At 52.0% G+C, this 22,222-nt stretch overlaps 1 protein-coding gene and 1 long non-coding RNA gene across 13 annotated transcripts in view; one reads left to right on the forward strand and one right to left on the reverse strand.

The window, feature by feature from the left end:
• The window catches only part of Camta1 (calmodulin binding transcription activator 1), an 802,246-nt gene that overhangs the window by 140,862 nt on the left and 639,162 nt on the right, over positions 1–22,222 (reverse strand). The gene's annotated exons all lie outside the window — the stretch shown is intronic.
• On the forward strand, positions 15,517–22,012 carry Gm30422. Of its 2 annotated transcripts, XR_003955318.1 has the most exons (4): positions 15,517–15,693; positions 18,543–18,801; positions 19,020–19,193; positions 21,276–22,012. It is a non-coding gene; the product is annotated as a predicted gene, 30422 (long non-coding RNA). The 2 variants fall into 2 exon arrangements; XR_003955317.1 differs by having other exon boundaries at positions 19,020–22,012.

Genomic DNA, 22,222 nt, shown 5'->3' on the forward strand with positions numbered 1-22,222 from the left:
CCTGATCTCTCTTCTTAGCATCTTACTGCTCACTCGAGACCTCAGTGTCTCCATGTGCTAAGTGTGAGGAGTCCAGCACTTACTAGCTTCATGCCAAATGTCTGGACTGGCGCCAGCCCGCACAGAGCATCCCTAGAAACATCCAGACTTCTAAGCACCAGCTGACAACGTGCCTCCGCAGTCGGCGGAGCCACGAGAGGAAACAGCTTCCCACCTCCTTGGATCCAAGAAGAACCAAATTAAGGTGCTAAGTTTATACATTAATTTTTTTTTTTTTTTTTTGCCGCAGACAGGAATGGAAATAGCTTTCTAAAAGGTATTTTTAAAAACTGCTTTTTGGTGCTCCATTAAAAGGCTCTTCCGCCTTGCCTTGGAGTCTCTGCATCTGCCAAAAATACTATGAAAATTGCTAAAACACAGTGTCTGTTGGCTCTAGCAGGTTTGCCAGCCAGCTCCAAATAATCTAAAACCTGATCTCACATTCGATCCGAGATGGAAGGCACACAGCTCACTCTAACGGTGATCCAAAAGCCTGGGAGAAAGGCCTCTCTGGGGTTGAGAGGTGTCCTTATCTCCTGGGTGGTGGCCACAATGGCTTTGCCTGTATCTTCCTACTTCCCTTCCCAGGTCCTGATTTGTCCAGCCAACTCCAAGTCCACACCATCCACTTGCAGTGTCTACCCAGATGACCAACATGTGTCTTGCTCCCAACACGGCTCAGAGGACCCATGATTTCTCTAGTCCACGCCCTGCTTACATCTCTCCGGTGTACACAGCCTTGCCAGCCCCTAGTTATCCAAGTCCAAGGCCACCACTGGTCAGGCTGGATCCCTCTCTTTCTAAAACGAGCCTGCCTGCCCCTAAGCAAGTCTGGTAAACCTTACCACTTAGCCCTCAGCCCCCTTTTCCTCTGCTCCTGCTATGTCCTCCTGCTGAGTCGCTGTAGGACCTACTAGCTGCCACCTTGTCCCTTACAGCAAGAGAGAACTTTAAAAGCACATTTATCAGATCACATCACTGCTGTGCTTAGAGTATCCAAATAAGACTGAGGCATTCTGCCCTTCCTTGGGGTGGGAGCTCCCTCAGGCTTCCCTTCGAGTGCTTTCCTGTGCTTGCCTGGCTCATCGGCTCCAGTCCCCTGTTTGCTTGCTTTCTCCTGCTTTACAGCCTCAGGAGCTTGGAACTGGCTGCTCCCTCTGGAACATTCTTCCCAAGGTTCATACCGGTGGTTTCCATGTGACTCGGTCACAGTCCAGATGACACCCCTTTGGAGAGCACAGACCTCAAAGCTGGTGGCCTTTCTTGTCTATGTGTACACCAGCATCCTTCCCACTAGATGGCCTGCCCTGAGGGCTGGGATCTCAGGACAGGATTTCAGCGGTCTGGAGCTGCGTCCTGTGTACGCTCTGGTATGTAGGCCTCTGTGATTGAATGAGCGAGGACCTGTCCCACATCACCCACCTCCACGCACGTGTGCACCAGGAGCTCGTGACCCCTCGCTTGTTTCATTCTGACAGTGGCTAGGGCTCTTGCTGAGCCACCTCTCATTGTACTCAGACCCTGGTTAGAAGTCACCAGCCCAGTGTGGGGTAGCAGGAAGGTACCTCCGAAGGCCTGCTGGGTGGTACGGGCGTAAAGGGTTTCAGATGAAAGGCAGAGCAATTCCGACTCTGCTACTTATACTCTGCGTGGCTTAGACACACCATTTATATTCCAGGTGTCCATTGTCCTTCCACACAGACCACACCCTTGTCAAGAGCTAATGAATTCTAGGTTTCCTGGGTTACAGCACCTGATCTTGTTCAGGTTCTGAGGTTCTTACACTGCCATGGATGAAAGAGACAAGCTTTTGGGGGAAGAATTATAGCAAGTCTTCAATTCCAATGAAAAGGGCCTAAGAGATCCTAGTGGTCCTCAGGAGTACACCATGGACCCTACATTAACAACACAGAGAAGTCAGCATCCAGTTTGATAAAATAAAATAAAATAAAATAAAATAAAATAAAATAAAATAAAAAAAAACTACCTAGACACAGAACATCTAATCCTATACAAGAAAGATACACAAATGAGGCCTGGCCCATCCCACAGGATGCTGGCCATGCCTTGTGCCTGGAGTGGCATCTATTCTTTCCCTTAGTGGCTCTATGCCACATTTTGGTTATGATGCAGTGATGTCCCCAGCCCAGGGACCTGACACAAGGGTGGCACACGGCTATAGAGATATGATAAGATTAAAAACAAGTACCAGTGGCCATCCTGTGAGCCAGGATAAAGAGGAATCCAGGAACAAACTTAAGGAGTGGATTCCAAGGCAGGGCTGCTGAGCTGAGACCTAAATCCTGCGGTAGACACAGCTGTGGTAGATCAGGAGGACTTCGTAGGCAGAGGAGCGGTCAGGGCGAGAAGTGTGGGCTCTACTTGTTCTTCAGAAGAGAGTAGAGAGAGTGGGGTCTTCCTGTGGCTATAGAATGACCTGCGGTAGCGGGAAGCCAGAGGAGGCCGGACCCATTGAGCCCTGAGACATGGGTGGACATGCAGGTCTTCCACCCATCAGCAGAACCTTGGCTTGAGATCTGATTTGTTCAAACCATGAAGAGCTGATTATAAGTTTTAATTGTCTCTGGAAACTTTGAGGCCTTGGAGCCGAGTGAAAAGACTCCTTACATGGTTCACAATAACGGTCTGTTAACACATTCCAGACCCAATTTATCCAAGAACTTGTTAAAATTCCCTCTGTGCAGCCAGCAAAGGAATGTGATTTTGAAGTCGTTTACTTACCAATAAATTACAATGCTCTGGGATCATTAGCAGCAAAGTAAATTGTTTTAATTGATCTGAACTTCGTTACGACCCAGGGACTCCGCTCCTGTGCAAATGCACTTTCTAAGGGTCTAAAATAACAAATGAATCTCTCTTGAATCCTGTCATCTTTAGATCTGTTCTTTCCCCCAGAGACCAGGAAAGGGGAGAGAATCAATGGTGGCAGTAGATATTGCTGCATGGCCCAGGGACCGCACAAAACACTGCATAGATATTGCTGCATGGCCCAGGGACCGCACAAAACACTACATAGATATTACCACCTGGCCCAGAGGCCGCACAGAACACTGCATACAGAAACACTGCATAGATAGATATTGCCACATGGCACAGGGGCTGCACAGAGACACTGTTCCGGGAGCTGGGTCTCTGTGCAGCTAGTCTTTGCAATGGTGGGATGGTGGGGGAAGTGTGAACTTGAGAGCTGTCCTGTGCTGATATCCCTCTGTCCCCTTGTGTTGTCGCAGGCTCTGTAATTGTTCACCCACAGGTTTCCTGCAGATTCTGCAGGTGCTGTTTGCATGGCAATACAAACACAAGCTAATTTACAAGTGAACAGACTGGTGTGTAGCCTAACAATGGGGACATTTTAAAAAATGTGTGTCAGGTGACCTAAGAACTATTTATTTGTTTATGTGTGTTGTTTTTTTTCTTTTTGGAGGGGTCATGTGTGTTACATTCATGTCACGGTATGAATGTGGAGGTCAAAGGATAATTTGCAGTAGTCTCTCCTTCTACCATGTAGGTCTCAGAGTTTGAACTCAGTCATCTTGGCAGTAAGTGCCTTTACTTTCTGAGCCATTTGGCAGTCTTTATCAGGTGTACTTAACACACACTAAGCTGGCTGTGACCTAGCAATGTCAACCTATGTGTGTCCCCATTGGGCCTAAAACCACACGTGTGTTCATGAAGAGGATTTCACTTTTATTTGTGTACGCTTGTATGTCTCTGTGTGAATGCCCGTGGAGGTCAGTCAAGGGTGTTGGATCCCTCAGAGCTGGGAACCAAACTCTGGTCCTCTTCAAGAGCAGCCAGTGCTCTTAACTGCTGAGCCATCTCCCCAGCCATATCTGGATATGCTTTAGAGTCAGGTGTTGTGTGATGATGTTGAATTATGAGCTGTTCCTAGGGAAGGCCCTGTGTGCTGAGCGGGGAGCCCCGTGAGAGTCACCCTCCTCTTTCCCCTTAATACTGCTGTGAGCCTGACTTTCTGTGTCCAGTGGCTCTGAGTGTGTACCAAGGCATTAGTCACCGAAACAGGACCTTAAAGGGACTGGATCTGCGTCATGGTTCCTCGGATCCATTTGGAATTAGCACTGGCCAGTTGATGTTTCCCATCAACATCATCAGGGTGGGACATTACTGTAGCTGATGATAGCTAGTGGACTAATAGATTACACCATGGGTAAAGGACACCTCCAGCTGCTCTGCCAGTCACAGGCAGCAAGGCTAGATATCTCATATTATGGTCTGTGTGTGCAGATATCAGCCCAGGGAATGGCTTGCAGGGTGGTGGGGTTCTCTTGACCTTCATTCTCCAGGGTTAGCAATGAGGTCACATAGAGGCTGCAGGAGCAGAGATGTCCCACATCAGTCTAAACCATCCCAATGTGTGTTCAAGCCCCTGCTGGCTCTCCACAGTTCATGGTGTTCTGTGTGCCCGGAACTTCCTTCCTCTGACTGCTTCTACACAGGGCTGGGGTTATATGGAGAAGAAGCTAGGCCCTGGATATAGAGCTAGGCATAAATGCTGGTATTTTCAAGTTGCTTGTATTTTCATGGAAGCAACACTGACTTATGCTCAATGAATGAAGCATTCTTAACTGGAGACGGTGAGCTAGTGACCCTTGGCACAGATGCATAGGGTCAAGTAGAGACTCAGCTCTTGGCCCTCAAGTTCTTGTTTTTAGAGCATTTTCTATGGTCCTATCAAGCTGGGGAATATGAAGGACACGCTGACCTCTTCTGCATGCAGCCCTGCCTGGCACAGCTAGTAGGCGTGGGAGAGATCAAATACACTTGCCAGGACAGGACCTACATAGCCAGGAGAGCAGTGGAGGTTGAACAATGTCACAATAGTTTATCTTGTTGGCACTGATGGAGAGGCCTCAGGAGATACCTGTCCAGTTTACCAGGGGTGGAGCGATTTACATCTCAACCAATCCTTCCTATTATGCCCAGAAGAACGGGAAATTTGAGGCAAGGTCTTTGGGGGCCCAACATGAGGCATTGTTCAGCCTTCCAATGGCCAATCCCACCAGAACAGAGAACCTCATAGCTAGAAAATAGAACCTGCAGGTGCAGAGCAGAGTGGAAGGGAACTATGGACACAGAGCTACGGGACACACCGCTGACCATGCTCTCACCAAGGGTCCCAAGTCTTCAAGTTCCCAGACGTCCCAGAGCCAACGTCTGCTTCTTATGATGTGAGTGACAGAAGAATGTTCCAGGACAGTAAGCCTGAGGACTCTGCCCAGGCTCAGGACAGGGAGACGTCCAGCCTAAGTGGGTGCTGGGTGCCTGTGCTGCAGCAATAAAGTACTTGGACAAAAAGCAAGTTTAAAAGGAAGGGGAAGAGGGTTCATGCTGGCACATGGTTTGAGGGCACAGGTCACGGTGGCAGAGCTTAGAGTCACATTGGTAGCAACAGGAGGCCACAGTCAGGAAGTGAGGGCTTGGGTGGGGGGCCGTGTTTTCATCTGGTTTGTCCTTTTCTTGCAGTCCTGGACCCAGCTCCTGCATCCAGGATAGGTCTTCCTCCCTCCATTGGCCTACTGTAGAGCATCCCTCAAGGGCATCCAGAGTGACCTGTCTCCTAGGTGATGCTAGACCCCATCAATCTGATGATTAACCTCCACAGTGTAGAACCTCTAGGAAGTCACACCTCCTTTGGGCACCCTGTCCCTGTTAGCTCCAAGGAGCCCCAGCCCTTTCACAGGTGCTAGCTCGGCCCAGCACTTCAGGATGAGCTGCCTGTCCCCTCCATGAAGGGGAGGACTCCCCCCGCACCCCCAGCCAAGCCCTAATCTTCCAAGGAGGCAGAATCAAATGTTAATGGGAAACACTTAACATGGGAAGGGAGTCTATTTCTCCTTAACTGTCTCTGGCTGCACAGGATCCCAGGGAGTTATTGAAGGTAAATTGCTTGGTTTTCAATTTTAAGCTGTACTTATCTGAGCTCGATCAGTCTTCCCTGATCGCGGCAGAAAATAATAAGTGCCCGGTACGGGGTTGCCCTGGTGCTCAATAACATGGCGATTGTATCCCCATTTCATTATGGAAGACAGAGAGTGCTGGGTGCAAGTTTATTGATATGATAAATGGTTCCTCATATCCTTATCTGTGAAACTCCTGCCTGAAGACTGTGGGCAGGGGCTGGTACCTACTGGAAGAGCCATGTTATTGGCATCTGTCTGGGCGTACCTGCTAGGGATAAACTTGGGATTACCCTGCTAATGAGGGCACTGCAGGGCGTCAGCGTGGCCAGGGCATACTCAGTCTCCTGACCTGGATTTAGGGGCAGGTATGCTGCATGAGGCTTGAGAGCCCAAGGTCTGGGATCTACTGGATTCAAACTGTATGTGCCCACCTTTCAATGCCTTTCTGAAATAAGGAGACAGTACCGGAAGTGGTTAGGCAGAGCCAACTGGTGTCCTGTGGTCATGTTAGCCTCTGGGCTACTGGGGGCAACTCCCATCAGACAGCAAGGGAAGAGACTGATGGTTGCTCTGGGTTCCCAGATGAACTGTACTGGCCACAGATGCCCGAGGACACTGAGGCCTGCCTGGGCTGGGTGCTTGCCCTGTGCCATTCTGTGAGATCTGAGCCCCAGAGGCCAGGGCAGAGTTGATAGTCACTCGCAGGCTGCCTAGTCCTACTCTGCAGCATAGAAGTTGCCACAAAGATTTGAGCGACTGGATGAACACCAGAAGCAGATCTTAGCAAGGCATCCGGGATCTGTTGCCCAGGGTAGAAGCTACCACGTGCAGGCTTAGGAGGAGGCTGGGGCAGAACCATTATATTCCCTTCCTGAACAACCATTGCTAGTTTTGGAGGCAAGGACTTTTCTGTTTCCAGAGATGCCTTCCCTTGGGGCGATGTGCACCAGCCACTGTCATCTGGAATCCTCACACAGTGGACCCCAGACATGGCAGCTGCCAAACATGACTCAGGTCTTTCAGAACCGAAGTGCACAGGGTCCCTGAGGCCTCACCCCATCCCGAGTACTCATCTTTAAACCCTAATTCAAAAATAAATGGGCAGGAAAGGCTCTCCGTCCTCAACCACGTAAACACAGAACAGCAACGCGTCGGCGGCACTCGGTCTGACACGGGAGCCGTGAGGCATTGCTCACCCAGATAAGTTTAATGCATAATTTAGAAACATCATCAAAATGGGAAGAAAGAGAAGAGGGCCCTAAATGACTCAGAAAGAGCTCCTGTGCTGAGCTCCTGAGGAGAGAGCAGAGGGGAGGCTGTGGGCTCACCGTGGACGCACACCCCGCGCTTGCCGTAATTGGATTGAGACGGATCCCTGAGCACAGTGCCTAGGCAGGACAGATGCACCCCTTCTGGGAGTGGGAAGCAGAGCCCTGCAGAAGCCAGCATCCAGGCATGACAGATGACACACTCAACCCTGGCGGGCCCCAAATTCTCTGCAGTAAATGTGGGATATGCCATCTAGATTCCCTGGTGTCCTTCAGCCACCCTTGGCTGGAGGCTGCTTCCTTGACCTAGGTAGATGTGGGGCCTGGTGTCTGGATGAGCAGAGTGGTGGGGAAGGGGGACACACTTAGGCATTTGTGTCCCCTTTCTCCTGTAGTGCTGGAGGTGGATGCAGGTGACCCTTGCCAGGAAACGATTGACAATTTCTGAGCTGGGGGCTTTTCTGCTCTTTGTGATGCTTGTCTGGGGGTGGGGGACATCTCAGGGACAGGGACATCACAGACTCAGCCTGATATATCAAAGACACTTTTGGTCAACAAGCTCCCCAGGGTACTCTAATTTCCCCTTCATTAAAGGGGTGTAGCATTCCCAGGACAGACAGCCAAGATGGCTTGGAAAAAACTTGGTCCCATGAGCCAGAGACCCAGCACAGCACGGAGCTCTTGGAGTCCTGTTGTCTTTCTGACATTTCTTTGAGACTCTGATGTCCCTGCCTACATCAGACACTTGGAGGGTGGTGGGGTCTCCTCTATCAAGCTGGCCCGGCCTATTGGGACAAATCATTTGTTAGGCAGTTCTTCTTTGTCAATATGCCAAGCTCAGTAAGGTGGGAGGGAGGCTGTGGCACACAGAAGAGATGGAGTGTCACATGGTTATGACCCCTCGGTCACTGGGGGAAGTTCCTGTCAGGCAGCAGAGCGGAGACTTCTGGTTGCAGAGTCCTCTGGATTTCCAAAGACTGTGCTAGCCATGGGTACTGGGAGGGCGATGGGCCCAGGATGTCTGCTGTCAGGCCACAGGGGAGATCCAACCCACCCACTGCCAATCTGCTGGTCCTTCAAATGGTCAGTTGGCCATGGCAAAGGCGGTGTGTGTGTGTGTGTGTGTGTGTGTGTGTGTGTGGTGATGTTGGTTGGTGGCGATGATAGCTGGTGAGGTTTGAAAGCTCCCAAACTATAGACTATGCCCATGGTTGAGACTGGACCCTGTAGGATACAGCCGGTTCTTGTGGAGTCTAAACAAGACTCCTTCCCAAAAGGAACAAGTCTCAGGCAGGTGAGCCAGGCACAGTCCCTAATTTCTTGGGATTATTGACAATGCAAGCCATGCGTGTGCCTGCTTTAATGTAGCTGCAGACATCCTTGGCTTCTCCCAAGATGTCTCTGTGGCAGGGTGGTGTCCACACTCAGGATCCCTGGCTACGAGAGAAGCTTCCCTCCTCGTAACATCAAACTCTTGACCCCCATTTCAGCTTCTTTACACCGGGCCCACCTATCTTTGAAATCTTGCTTGCCTGGGAACTGCCCCCTCTGACCTGTCTTCCAACCCTTCAAGGTTTATGTGTCTGGGGTGTTGCGGGGCATGGGTGCTGGCCGAAGGCTCAGCCTCATGCTGAACCAGACAAGGGTGAAATGGACAAGGTCCTGGGGCCAGGGGTCTTGGGATAATGAGAGGTGACTGACAGGCAGTACCTCCCAGTTTCCAAGGATGAACTACATTCTCTAGCCTTTATTCTATATGACCTGGCCACCCTGGGGCACGATTCCTCCTCCTTCAAGGCTGTCTGCTTTTGGTCTGCGCAGCTCATTGAGCACCTGTATCTCTCTTGCCTACACATTCGCATCCAAGTCCTGTAGCCCCTTAGCTCAGGTCTGTTCTCATCCGATCCCTTTGAGCATCTCCTGCAGATGTGCTGCCCTCCTGGATCTTTCCCAGCTGCCCCAGGGCCTTTGCACGGTCATTGTCTGTCCAGATCCACAGTCCCTAGATAATGTCACGTCACTCAGGCATCTGCCTGGATGTCCCCTCAGCACAGAGAGTCCCCTATGTGGCCACTCTGCCTGAGCCCCCGTTACTCCTTCCTTGCCTCTGCTTTGTTATTGCCACAGCATTTATCACGATCTGAAATTATATTACAGGCTCACAACCCAATTCCAAAATCCATAAAGCTCTGAAAAACCAAAAGCTTGTTCATAACTCATTTGATGGCGAAAACGTGACCTGAACGGATGCAAGGCTATTTATAGCTCGGGTTCATCCCTCTTCGTGTGAATATTCATACATTTTGCTGTAGAAATATTAATGCGTTTGATTACGGGGTACTGTTCCACACCCCGCTGGGGACATTACATAATATATGGTCTGCGAACTGTATTAAGTCTCTGAGTGTTCCCGCTGGGTTTCCAGTCCTCAGCATCCCTGGTCTCATGGGCCAGACGGCTCTGCTGTGGGGGTGGTTCACACCTTAGCAGACCCTCTGGCCTCCAGCCTAAGATGCTTGCCAGCAACATCCTCTCCTTAGGTTGACACAGGATGTCTGAAGACATCAACAGGCTCTCAGTTAAGGTCCCCTCGCTTGAGCCTATCTGGCTTAAGGGTTTTCAAAAGAGGGACCTGGCCACTTCTGGTTTGGTTCCCTTCCCTGGCACATGGCTGCCCTGAGTCTGGTTGTGCTGCGCCCTGCTGTGTCCCCAGGACTTGGTGACATTCATCATGGTTTCCTTATTTGGTTGGATCAAGGTCTCACTCCTTGCACCAAGACACGAGACCCCCTTCTTCAAGTCCCCCACAGGCTGTATCCCTAGAGCCTCCCCTCTCTGCTCCTTTTGTGAGAATCCTGCTACCCTTGGTGGCTGACCTCTCTCTGGCTCTTGTCACCCAGTGACCTGTTTCCTGCCCTGACTCATTTTCCACCAGCTCTAACCATTGTTCCCTCTGGTCAGTGGTGGAAAATTCCACATGTCCTTGTGGGAATCAAGAGTGGAAACCCAGCCTTCCTCCCCCCCCCCCCCGACCCCCCCCCAGCTCTTCCATCAGCCTCTGACTGTGGCTCCCGTGTCTGCCATCTCTCTCCCTCCCTCCCTCATCTTTAGCAGTTTCTTCTTAGCTGCACACCACTGATGCCTAAAGAAACCAAGGATTTCATGCTGAGGGCGGTGTCCCTCATGCTGAGGGCTTATCAGGATGTCCTCAGAGTCCCCTCCCAGCAGAGCATCCTGAACCATCCTGGATGGATCACCTTTCTGGGATTATTCACACCCCCGGGGGCAATCCAGTCCCAACATCCTGCCTCTGATCTCATAACGGCAGGGCTGACCTCAGAGAGTGAAGCTTTAGAGTGGGGACACTGGCCCGTGTCCTCCTCTCGGGAGGTGCTTCTTTATAAATAGCTAGGTGCTTATCCATTGGCTAGAGGCATGTTATCCCTGAACCATCTGGTGAACTCACCCACCTTGGGAGCAAACCCAGGAATTCAGAGGGCAGACACACGCAGGGGAAGCAGGGGACAGGAGGCCAGGAGCTGGGGGAGTTGATAAGATTTTATCCTGTTTACGCCAGGAAGATCAGTTTCTGCCCACTGACATTTCAGCCTGTGTTTGCATACGTTCGTTCGTTCGGTAGGGGAGAGTGTAGTGGTTTGAATGTCTACATAGGCTCGCATACCTGAACAATGGGTCCCCGTTTGTGGGCGCTGTTTGGAAAGCTATGGAAACTTTGAAGGGGAAGCCTCTCCTCCCTTCCAGTTTCTCAGCTTCCACCATGCTTATTGCCATACCTTCTTTGCCATATGGCCTTACCATCCAGAACTAGAAGCCAAGACACGCCCTTTTTCATATGAGGCTTTTTGGTCCTGGTTTCATCACAGCAACGGAAGTGTGGCTGACACTGTGAGATTAACTTGTCTCGGGAAGCCTAGTATCACAGAGGACGGTGGGTCTGAAAGACACTCCTTTCTTATCCCTCCCCAACGACTCCAGCCGGGTATCTGGAGCTCAGAGTACCAAGCCTGTTCCACTCCACACCCCACGGTGCTTCCTGCCCAGGCCCCTTGCTGCCACACCCACAGGTTCCCACATATTTCCACTCTTCCCCGGGTGAACTATCATGTCAAAGGGGGACTGCCGAAGTCATGCTGGGCCGCTTTCTCCACCAAGGGAGAGCTGAGTGGTTCTTGATGGTCTCCTGTCCTTCACAGTCAGTTTCCATGGTCAAGGTCACCAAGGGGTGTGCTCCAGGACAAGGCTACCCTTGGGATCTGGGGATCTATTACACCCAACTTCTTGGAGGAGACAGACAAATGACCCTGAACATAAAGAGGGTACAGCCCCCAGAAAATTCTGGAAGATAGTTGTAGTGTCCACAGCAGAGGTGCCCATTTCCTTACTGCTCCTGGAAGCACGGTCACCCTGATGGCTGTGTGACAGTTCCCAGCTTTCTTTGCATCAGGTATGGCTGCGTGCCCGAACACCGGTCAACAGGGTATGACAGTGATGTACCAAAGTTCTCAGGGCCATTTTAAAAAGGGAGGGCTGTGCCGCTCTTTCCTGGCAGCTGGGATGTCTCTATGACAGCTGGCAATGGGGCAGACATATTGGACCACAAGCAGCTGAAGCAGATGGTTAGAAGAAGACCCAGGGAGCCTGGCTCCCTTAGACATTGTTGGAGACACCCAGCAAGCCCCTCCCTGGCCAGCTCTGTTGCAGCGAGAGAAATAGACCTTTAACCTTGGAACTTTTATTTGTGTTAAAATTAGTATATACATATTTTTTTAATTGATAAGTGATTCCAGCTCACGAGAATCTAGAGCTCAGGCAGATCTTGCCAGGAATAATTCCGGAAAGTTCTTTTACGGCTGCACTGCAGTGTGCTGAGAGTGACTGAAGGTGGCGCAGCAACGTCCTGGGAGCGGGGGCAGAGAGCAGGAAGAAATTAGGCAGGTAGAAGGCTGCTCTTCCTGAGAGACAGATGGGTCGCTTAGGTCCACAGTTCTCAACCTTCCTAATGCTGGGACCTTTCAGACGGTTCCTCATTGCTACTTCATAACTGTAATTTTGTAATGTAAATATCTGATAATGTTGGATGTCTGACATGTGGCCCCTGTGAAAGGGTCACTTGACCCCCAAAGGGATTGCGACCTACAGGCCTGGGGTCATTGGCGTGATGATGGTCCTTTCTGCCCTCTGAGGGCAGCTGCTTTGTGCCCTCATCGGTGATAACTACAGATTCCTACCACAGGAGGGCCCTATTCCCCTGGAGGCTGACTCTTGGGGCAGACACTGGCTGTTGGGAGACAGAGCCAGCATCATCAAAGTGACAGAAACAACTTTCAGGAGGTCCTCTAGGAACAAGTCCTTCCAGAAAGTAACCACTCGGCTGGGTCGAGGAGGAAGCAGAGAGACGTCTGCTGGTACTAGGTACTAAACTTGTCATGCCCTCTACTGAGGCTTTATTTAACTCTCTAATCACTCTGTGAGAAACAGGAAGGGCTCCTAGTCTTCTGTGACAGCCTGGGAAACTGAGGCACGACTCCCAGCAGGGCCCTTGGAGAGAAGCTAAAACTGAACCATGTCAACCAGGAGGTGGTAGAATCCAGGACCACAGCGGGAGGATGGTGCTGGCTTCTGCTGCTGGATTCCTGGCAGCAGCGGCCAGGGCTGACGAGTCAGAGATCTAGAACCCCTATGGCCCCTGTCTAACTGGAGGCTTGTCTCTACAGTCCCAAGGGTCACTCACAACTGGTACATTTTGCAGGGCTCACCCATAACTGGCAGAGCCCAGTGGGCTGCCATGCCTGCAGTTCTCTGATGTCTGCCTTGGCCGGGCTTTCCTCGGGATTTCTGGTGCCCAGGCTGGCTATTGTTTCTGTATTTTCTCCAAATTAAAAACCCATCGCTGCCCCTTCCTAGGTAAAAAGAGTTACTTTTCGATTTGAATGTGTGGGAGAGCATCCCCAGGGAACAGAGTAATGAAGCCGCTAGTGCTCCTTGCAAAACAAATAGATAGATCAATGTTTCAATTTTCTCCACGTGGGCAAAGGAACGGCCACCGTTGCTTAGCAATCGGAAGAACATGACTGCCCGCCCCTCTGAGGTGGTAGTAAATGCACAGAAGTTGCTAGGGTCCTGAGCCACGCCAGAGCAACCACCACGTGAGCACCCTAAATGAGCACCCTCTGGGATGTGTGGGAGCCCAGGAAGGAGGCTGGAGACAACCCCAGAAACTGGCCTTTTAGCTTCCCAGTGCCCACGGAGGCCCTGGGCACCTGAGAGCCCCAAGGGTGTCAGCAGTGAGGCTTTCCAGGCAGATGATGTCATTCGGACACTATGGGCTGCTGGGTATGATGGGGGTGGGGGGCGGAGAACTGGGACCTACTGTGCGGGACGCTGCTTCTGCCGGCAGACTTGCATGCAGCTCAGCTAGGAACGGCCGAGCAGGGCCTCTGCTTTTCTGCTTTTGGATTCTCCAGGGCTCTCCAGCACCTTTGCCTCTTGGAGCTCATGGTTATCATGTGTGGATGAGGTAGAGGACACATGTCTCCCACATACTGGGGAGGCCTTCTTGGATGAGGCTGTGGTAGGCACAGGGTTGGCAAAGGTAGCTAGGAAAGAGATTCCCCCTCCCTCAAAAGAGCTACCCCAAGGTCACCCTGAGCTAGCAGTCTGACCCAGAGACTGTGGTGCCTGGGACCGGGCAGTTCTTCAGGCTGAGGGGTCCAGAGTCCTCGAGCCTGGAGGTTTAGGTGGCCTCATGATGGCTGACTGGGATTGCCAGACACCCGGGGAGCAGTCACCGGAAGTTGTTATAAGCCGCTTCAGGACCCACCTCTTTTCCTACCCAGAGCAGGCTGGCCCCAGACTCAGGGAGTTTGCCTGATTCTGCATCCCCTGCACTGGGATCAGAGACAGTGCCACCATGCCTGGCCTGGTCATTGGATTTCTGCCCATGTTCCCCTGTCACCCTAGGGTCTTCTGAGTTCCTCAGGAGCCTTGTTTGACTAGATCGACTCATGTGGGGAACCTGCCACTTGTTACTGGGTAATCTGTCAGCTACCTGGCCCATGGGGAAGGACCATGAATGCTAATGTCCTGTGACGTCTGATGGTGTGCCCTGCCGGAAAGCACCAAGTTTCCCTACCAGCCTCTTAGCTTACTTCTCATCCTTTCCCGGCCCACTATGCCCGAGACCCCACCCTATTTCTCTATCTTTCCAGTGCTTTTTCTGGAAGGTTCCTTCTTCCTCTCTACGACCCCTCCCCCAGCAACTCCCAAAGCCAGCCCAGATGTTCAACCAAAGGCCCCTGGCCTGTCCGGAGGGAGGCCTCTACTCCTTGTGGGCTGGACAGACAGACTTGGCTAGAAGACATCCCCAGCTCCCTCAGTTTCTACCCAGTGCCCCTCTCTGGTGTGCTCACAAGGCCTAGTATACCCCTGCTCCCTGCCCATGCCTCGCTCAGAGCAGGGAGTAGAGGTGGGCTGTGAGCTGGCTGAATGGGGCTAGCAAGCCCAAGGCAGATGAAGGCCCCTTTTCACAGTAGAGACTACCATTCATCCCTGAAACATTGCCCAGTGACAAAGAAGACCCAAACTTACAAGTCCTTGGAGACTTCCACTCTGCCTGTCTCTGTGCCTTGAGGGAGCATCCTGCCCTGAGCAGAGCTGTGTCTCTGCAGGAGAGACTGTACCTAAGACCATGCTCATGTCCTGTCTTGTCACAGCTGACCAGGAGGGGGCGCCATGGTCTGTGTCACCAGAAGCAGGGATGGATGGCAAGACTGGTTGGGGAGGCCCAAGAAGCTCTCTGGGGCAAATCTAGCAGCAGCTGCATTTGTGCCAGGTAGCTGGTCCTGTTGGTCTCAGCTCTGGGCCCCTGATTGGGTCCTCTGAGATCACAGTGTGATGTCTCCCTTCTGTTAAGGTACTGAGTACATTTCCAGGGATCTCTCCTGGTTGCTGTAGCATACCCAGGGCAGGCTAGGGACGTCTGCCACACCAATGAATTGTCCAAAGGCTCCAGCCACCTTCCCTGTCCCTAGCTAAAGAGCACAAGAATTCATAGGCAGTTCAGGTGTCATGGAACATATCAGGCACCCCCTTGGCACAGTGTCTCCTAATTCCTGCCTCAGCCATGTTCTCTAACCTTTTCTACAGTACTGGAGTATGTAGCTGACTTCTGATGCCGACGATGACAGACCATAGGACAAGGGGAGTCTTTCTGACATAGGCCACAGTGAGAGTCTGGGGTTGGATGACAGCCAAGGGGCTCTGTTCCTGAAACTCAAGTTCCTGAGACCGGCAGCCCAGGATGCTCTTTGTGACCTGGGCATTGCCATGGAGAAGCTGCACACGGCTCAGGACCGGGCCAGGCCTTGCTTGTCCTGTGGCCACAAAGCTACAGGACACATGGTGGGAACACATGGAACCCTTCTGTAAGCTGCAAGGATGATGCCAACAGCTGTGTGTTGGGGGGAGCAAGAGAAGAAGGAAGAAGAAGAGGGGAAGGGAGGGAGAAAGGAGGGAGGGAGAAGGGAGGGAGAAGGGAGGGAGGGAAATAAGAAGGGGGAGGAAGAAGAAGGAATGGAGGAAGTAATGAAGGACGGAAGCAGGGGAGGAAGGAAGGGAGGAGGGGAAGGGAGGAGAGAGAGAAGGGGAGGGGAGAAGAGCAGAGGGGGAGGGGAGGAGAGCAGAGGGGGAGGGGAGGAGAGCAGAGGAGGAGGGGAAAGAAGGGCGGAGAGGAAACAGGAAAGGGAAGAAGCCACCTCCAGGTCCCCGTAGGAACAGGACTCCTACTGTCAGGGTCAAATGTGTTTGGGAAACGTGTGTCAGCTTGCTTTCTGTCAAGTGTCAGTATTATGGGGACAGTGGGAGGTGCATGGGAACCCATCAGGCTGTCTCTCCCTGGATATCACCCTCACATGATTCAGAATACTGCTTTTGTGGAACAGCAAAAACTAGTGACTCGAAACAGCTTTGGATACAACTTGCTAGAACGCAGGCTGGCGAACAATCACCCAAGCTGATGCTCATTTGCTTTATAAACAAGGCTTTACTGGCACAGAGCCAGCCCGTCTACCCAGCCACTGTGTCTCAGAGCTTTCCAGCCACAGCGGCAGAATTGGGTGTTGTGACAAAGGCCGCAAGGCAGAAAGTACTCTCTGTGTCTTTAAGGATGACACGGCAACACTTGGCTTTAGACCCAGGCTTGGAAGAGCGCGTTGAAGAAATGGAGTGTGGGAATGGAAAGTCAGCCTGACTATACCATAGAAGTGTTGGAATGAGGAAGGTAGCTTGGTGAAGAGCCGCTCAGTTCATGTCTACAGTGGACACAAGTTCTCCCGGGCTTGAGCCTTGAGGGAGCATCCTTCCCTGAGCAGAGCTGTGTCTCTGCAGGAGAGACTGTACCTAAGACCATGCTCAAACCCTGCCTTGCCACAGCTGGCCAGGAGGGGGCGCCATGGTCTGTCTCTGTCACCAGAAGCAGAGATGGGGTGGCAAGACTGGCTGGGGAGGCCCGAGACGCTCTCTGGGGCAAATGTAGCAAAGAATCCTCAAATAAACACAGCAGGGACACTTAGAGCTCCACACACGGTGTATCTATGGATAGCCTCTGGGCTGTGGTCCTGGATGGGCAGAGGGGAGAGGGCTGTGAGGACGCCCTCTGCAGGCCTCTCATGTCACAGTATTGTCCTAGGGCCACTGTGTCCCGGTCCCCTCCCTTCCAGCACTGGCAGGTGATGACCCCCCCCCCCATCCCCACTCTGGTGGATCCTGCACACTGGAGCCAATCTGTGTCCTGACTATCAGGGCACACAGAGCTATGCCACTATTCAAGGACCTGCTCTGGCTATCCAGCACTGCTCCTCTGTCCCATAATGGCATCTTCTGGCTTCCTCCAGGAGGGTATGCTGAGTGCCTTGTAAACCACAGACGTTTATATTCTATGGCTCTTGTTTTGGGAAGTTGAAGCGCTGGCCCATTTGGTGAGAGCTCGCTTCCTGGTTCAACAGTGCCTCATGGATGGTATGAGGACTCTCTCAGACCTCTCAAAAATGGAATAAATATCAACATGAGCCCTTCAACCTCCTAAAGACCCCCATCGTGTTGGAGAGTTAGGATCTCAACATATGGGTTTGGGGGAGGGGATACAAACACTTAATCTACACCAACAAGGCAATTAATATTGCCCTGTCTTCCAAGGCTAGCCTCTCTGTAGCGAGGGCTTCCCACTCCCCACCCCCCATCACCTAGTCTTTTGCTAAATGAAGTATCCAGAGAGGCAAGAACTGAAAAAAAATCACGGGGTATGATTATGAGAATTGAGTCATTAAAAATGCCTCTCCCACAACTCCTGATACCTATACCAGTGACAGGCATTACCAATTGATCTCAGATTTCCTCTTTGAGCCAGAACTTAGATTTCCCCTTCATTGATGCTATAAAAGAGATGAGATTATATGCCATGGGTTGTCTGGGATGGAAACAGAGGACTTGAGAGGTCAGGTGACTGGCCTTAAGTCATGAAGTGATTTAAGGCAGAGCAGGCCTAGGTCTTCTCTCTCCTTTCCTCTGGCCCGGGGTTTTACAATAGGTATATGCATGAACTCTGTATTCATATTCTAGAAATTAGTTTCTGCATCAAGCTCTTGTGGGGAATGGAGATCTGTTAGGAACCTATACATCCAGGATAAGGTCAGGTCTATCGACCCAGCTGTCCTCTTGGTGCTTGTAATTTAGATACATGGAAAGTGGGAGATATCTGTCCAGAGAGCAGAGATGGGCCAGGGTAGACTAGAGGAACAAAGGGTACGGCAGAGCCTAGGCTTCTGTTTCTGGCCATCACGGGCTTCACTTCCCCTCGCAGGGTCAGGAGACTTAAGAAAGAATCGCCCAGAGGATGCCAGGCAAGCACTCGGAATTGGCTATAGCCAGGGTATAGTGCTTAACATGAGCAACCCCTGGGCTCCTTGCTGTTTCCCCAGGCAGCAGGATGGCCTATTACAGGGAGAGAACAAGGGCAGAGGGGAGCAAGACCCTGCTGGGGATGAGTCAGGAGACATGCGCAAAGCAGGGGTCCAGAGCTAGGCATGGCTGCCATTGGGGCATGGCTGTGGTTGGGCTCTATACCATTATTGAACCCCACTTTTGTTGTCCTGGGGGCCCTAGGGAAGGCTGGGGTGAGGTTCAGAGAAGCCGAGCCTGAAGGGTCTGGGGTTTGTAAGAGAAAATGATCCAATGGTCGGATGAGAGCTGCAAGCCTGTAACTCTTCCCCTGTCTTAGCCATCTGACCCCTGGCCTCGCTCCATCTAAGCTCCGGAAGCCCAGGCTCCTTTTCCAGAGGCAGAGAGGTCTGAGGCTGGTCAAGAGGCTTAGAGAAGGACAGAGCCGAGGAGCAGAATAAACAGCCCTTCTTCTCCGGAAAATGACCCTGCTGATCCCGGAGTTAAAAATAGTGGCGTATTGATCGTGGGCTGTGCCTAGCCAGCACCAGTTATCTGAGCCTCACTGGCAGAAGGACCTGTCTGACTCAGCCACTCAGGTAATTTATTTTTTCCATTCAGTAGCCAGGAAGTGTCCCCTGCACATCCTGGGATGAGCCACGACACCCCCTAACCTCAGAGTTCATCATTCCTATGTTGGGGTGCTTAACCCTAGGGAGAGGGAGAAGGTCACATTTCTCTATTTGTTCCTCAAAGACACTGCAGGGTCTTTGTGGGATGACGTGTCTGCTCAGAGTCTTGTTTTGTGGGTTTATAGGACAACCTACCGCTCACGGACCACAGGTCCAAGCGTAGCGCACGGTTCAGGCCTCCACACCTGGTTGTCCCTGTTGCTGTCCATCAGAGGGCACTGCAGGGCACCTGGACCTTCCAGCTTCCTGGTGATGACCAGACCAAGCTACTTCTCTGAGTGGTGGCTTGTGTTTTCAATGTGAGTCCACGGTGGGTAGGAGGATGTGGAGAGGGATGGGGACAGGGTGCCAGGTGTTTTCCCAAGAAAGACACTGAACCCATGTGATTTCCCATGGGTTATCCTGTTTACTCAGGCATTCTCCTCAGCCCTTTCCATTACAGGGGTACAGGGGTTGCCTCTGAGTAAAATCCGGTTCCCCAAAAATGTATGTCTACACGGAACACCAGAATGTGACAGTGTCTGGGTCTCTAGCCTAGGAATGACAAAACCCAGCAAGAGTCACAGGTACTAGATTCAGGCCTAGGTAGGCTTTCCTCTCAGAGCCCAGGGAAGGCCCTGACCCACTTGCACCTCCATTTTGGATGCATGGCCTGAGAGCTGTGAGGTAGCAAGGATTTGTCGTCTCAGGCTACCCGCCCTGTGGTCATGTGGTAGGGCAGCCAGGGATCAAGGCTTCCTTTGTAGAAATGGCTTAAGGGCTGTATCAGGATGGCAAAGAAGTAGCCGTGATCCCTGAAGCCAGCAGCACCCCGGGCTTGGAGTTAGAACATCAGAGCTCCGCATCACCTTCTGAGGCCTTGGCTTTGTCACCCTACAGTGGGCACGGTCATCCAAACTCACAGGAAGAGCGCCAAAAGCCATTGCAGGCCCACCTGCTAGGGCAGTGGCTGTGGAGTGGAGGGTGTGGTCCCGAGGGCTAAGGGCACGGCTTTTGCTTCCACTGCTGCCCACCGTGCCCACCCAGATCTGGAAGACGCTAGGTAGAAGAATCTGGGGCCGGGTACAGGCAGAACTGAAAACGTGGCTTTAGATGAAGCCATTGCTTCCGAGGAGAACTTGAACTATGAAAGCCGACGGACGGTCTAGGGCCAGCACCTGGCTCTCTGTGCCGCTGTGGCCAGCAGACGAAAGGGCACACCAAGGAGGGAGAGGCTTGCAGGCGGCTTGAGCACAGCCTGGCTTTCATCATGCAGGGCCCTCAGCCAACCCGAGCTTTCTAGTTTGCTCTTCTTTGCCCTTCAGTCCTTAGCAGCCCTCAGTCCTGCTATGGCCTGGATGCTCCTGCCCTTTCCAACATTGAAGCTGACATTCTAGACTCAGAGGTAACACATTAGGTGGGGGCCTCAGTGGGGTGATCAAGCCATGGACCAGAGACGACCTGAGTGGGATCAGTGCCCTTTCAAATGAGGTCTGAGAAACCCCTCACCTTATCACAGGAAACAGGGCATCTGTGAACAGGCTAGCCCTCACTATACATGGACTGACTGGTGCTAGCATGGTGGTGAGGATGGAGATGATGATGATAGTGGTGATGACGATGATGATGGTGGTGAAGATGGTGGTGATGTTGGTGATGGTGATAATCATTTATTGATTACTTTTTTACCTGCCAGGTAATATTCTATAAGCTTCCCATGCATTAACCTACAGCACAAGGTTGTCACATTTGCTGATGTGGAAACAGGCACGGAGAAGTTTGGAGCTGTACCCGAGAGCATAGAGAGGCTATTGACAGAGCCTGGCAGTAAAGCCAGAGAGTTCAGAATCCTCTCTGCCCACCTTCCATGGGGTGGGCATGAGCCCAGGAGAGAGTACTTGTCAGAGACTTGAGGGGTCACCGACTGCTTGCTCATCAGAAGCACCTGAAATATATACAGATGCAAAATAGGGAAAGGTGGTAAGAGGAAAAAAGGGGGGAGGGGAGAAAATGAAGAAGGAACAAACAAAGGAAGCCTCCAGAGGGAGGGGACCGAGGGCCAGAGGGACCAGTGCCTGCTGTGTGGCGGGTTCTGGCCCACCTAGCCAGAGTCTGCAGTGCTTGCAGCCTGAAGCGTCTCGGAAGGTGCCACCGCCACCACCTGCTTGCTCTGCTTGGCATCAGTCTTGAGGTAGGGAGGAGAGACCAGGGCTGGAAGCAAGTTTGGCAGAGCCGGGCTGGGGTCTCTTTGGTATTCTTTGCAGGACTTGGAACTCAGTGGGTGCTTAATAAATGTTTATTATGGGTAATAAAATCAACCTTGTTTACACCAGGACTGTCTCCAAAGACCACTTTCCATACTTAAAAATAACCTTAATCTCCTCTCGCCACATCCTCCACAGATGGGGTCGACTCTACAGTATGCCTGGCGAGGGACGAGAAGGCCTACAGACCACACACATCCCAGCTTAGCTCTCCCCAGGCCCCCACCTCTGATCTCTGGAGAACCCGGGACACAGGTTGACCCCTAGATCTTCCTCATGGGACTTGGAGGTATGGTGGACTCAACTGTATCCCTTACCTTAATCCAAAATTTGGAACCTGAACCTTACAGTGCAACCAGAAAAGATGGCCTCCCCCAAGTGCCCAGCTCCTTCCTCAGAGGCTCCGTGCACAGCAGTGTCCTGGATGTTCCCTCTCACAAATACACTGGAGCAGGACATGACTCTTCAGTGGGCTAAAACTATCTCAGAGAGGTGCCAGTCTCACTAGCCAGCCCTACCAAGCAAAGATGCCCGTGCCCACAGAGTAGGCCCTTCTGGGGAAGGCCTGCCTCCTGTGTGGAGTGTGCTCAGCTCTCTGCTCCCAACCTCACATTCTCTAGCAGGTGGTCTGAGACACAGGCTAGCCCACTGTGTCTAGAGAGTGGGTCTGCGGGCCTGGGTAGACCTGTCCCCAGCCTGAGCCCATGCCCAGGACCACAGGCCCTGTGAACCCTCGCCTGTTCTTTTTGATGGATACTTCCCCTCCCTCCATCCCTCTCTCCCTCCATTCCTCCTCCTTCCCTCCCTGTGTCCCTCTCTGCTTCTCTCTCTCCCTGTCTGCCTTCTCTATCCTCACAGATGCTCACCCCCCCCCCCATTTCTGTGGTTCCTATCACCCATTCTCCAAACCCTCTTTCCATATGAGGTGGTGAGGACTGGACTTCTTGGACCATGGCTATGACTACAGGTCACACATGACAAATATAGAGGTCACACATGACAGATATAGAGGTCACACATGACACATCCATGTGCTTCCCCTTGTGCACACAATGCACACAGCACACAAAGACAGCCATTACTAG

Source organism: Mus musculus, chromosome 4 (assembly GCF_000001635.26).
Source record: "Mus musculus strain C57BL/6J chromosome 4, GRCm38.p6 C57BL/6J".
Taxonomy (NCBI): Eukaryota; Metazoa; Chordata; class Mammalia; order Rodentia; family Muridae; genus Mus; species Mus musculus.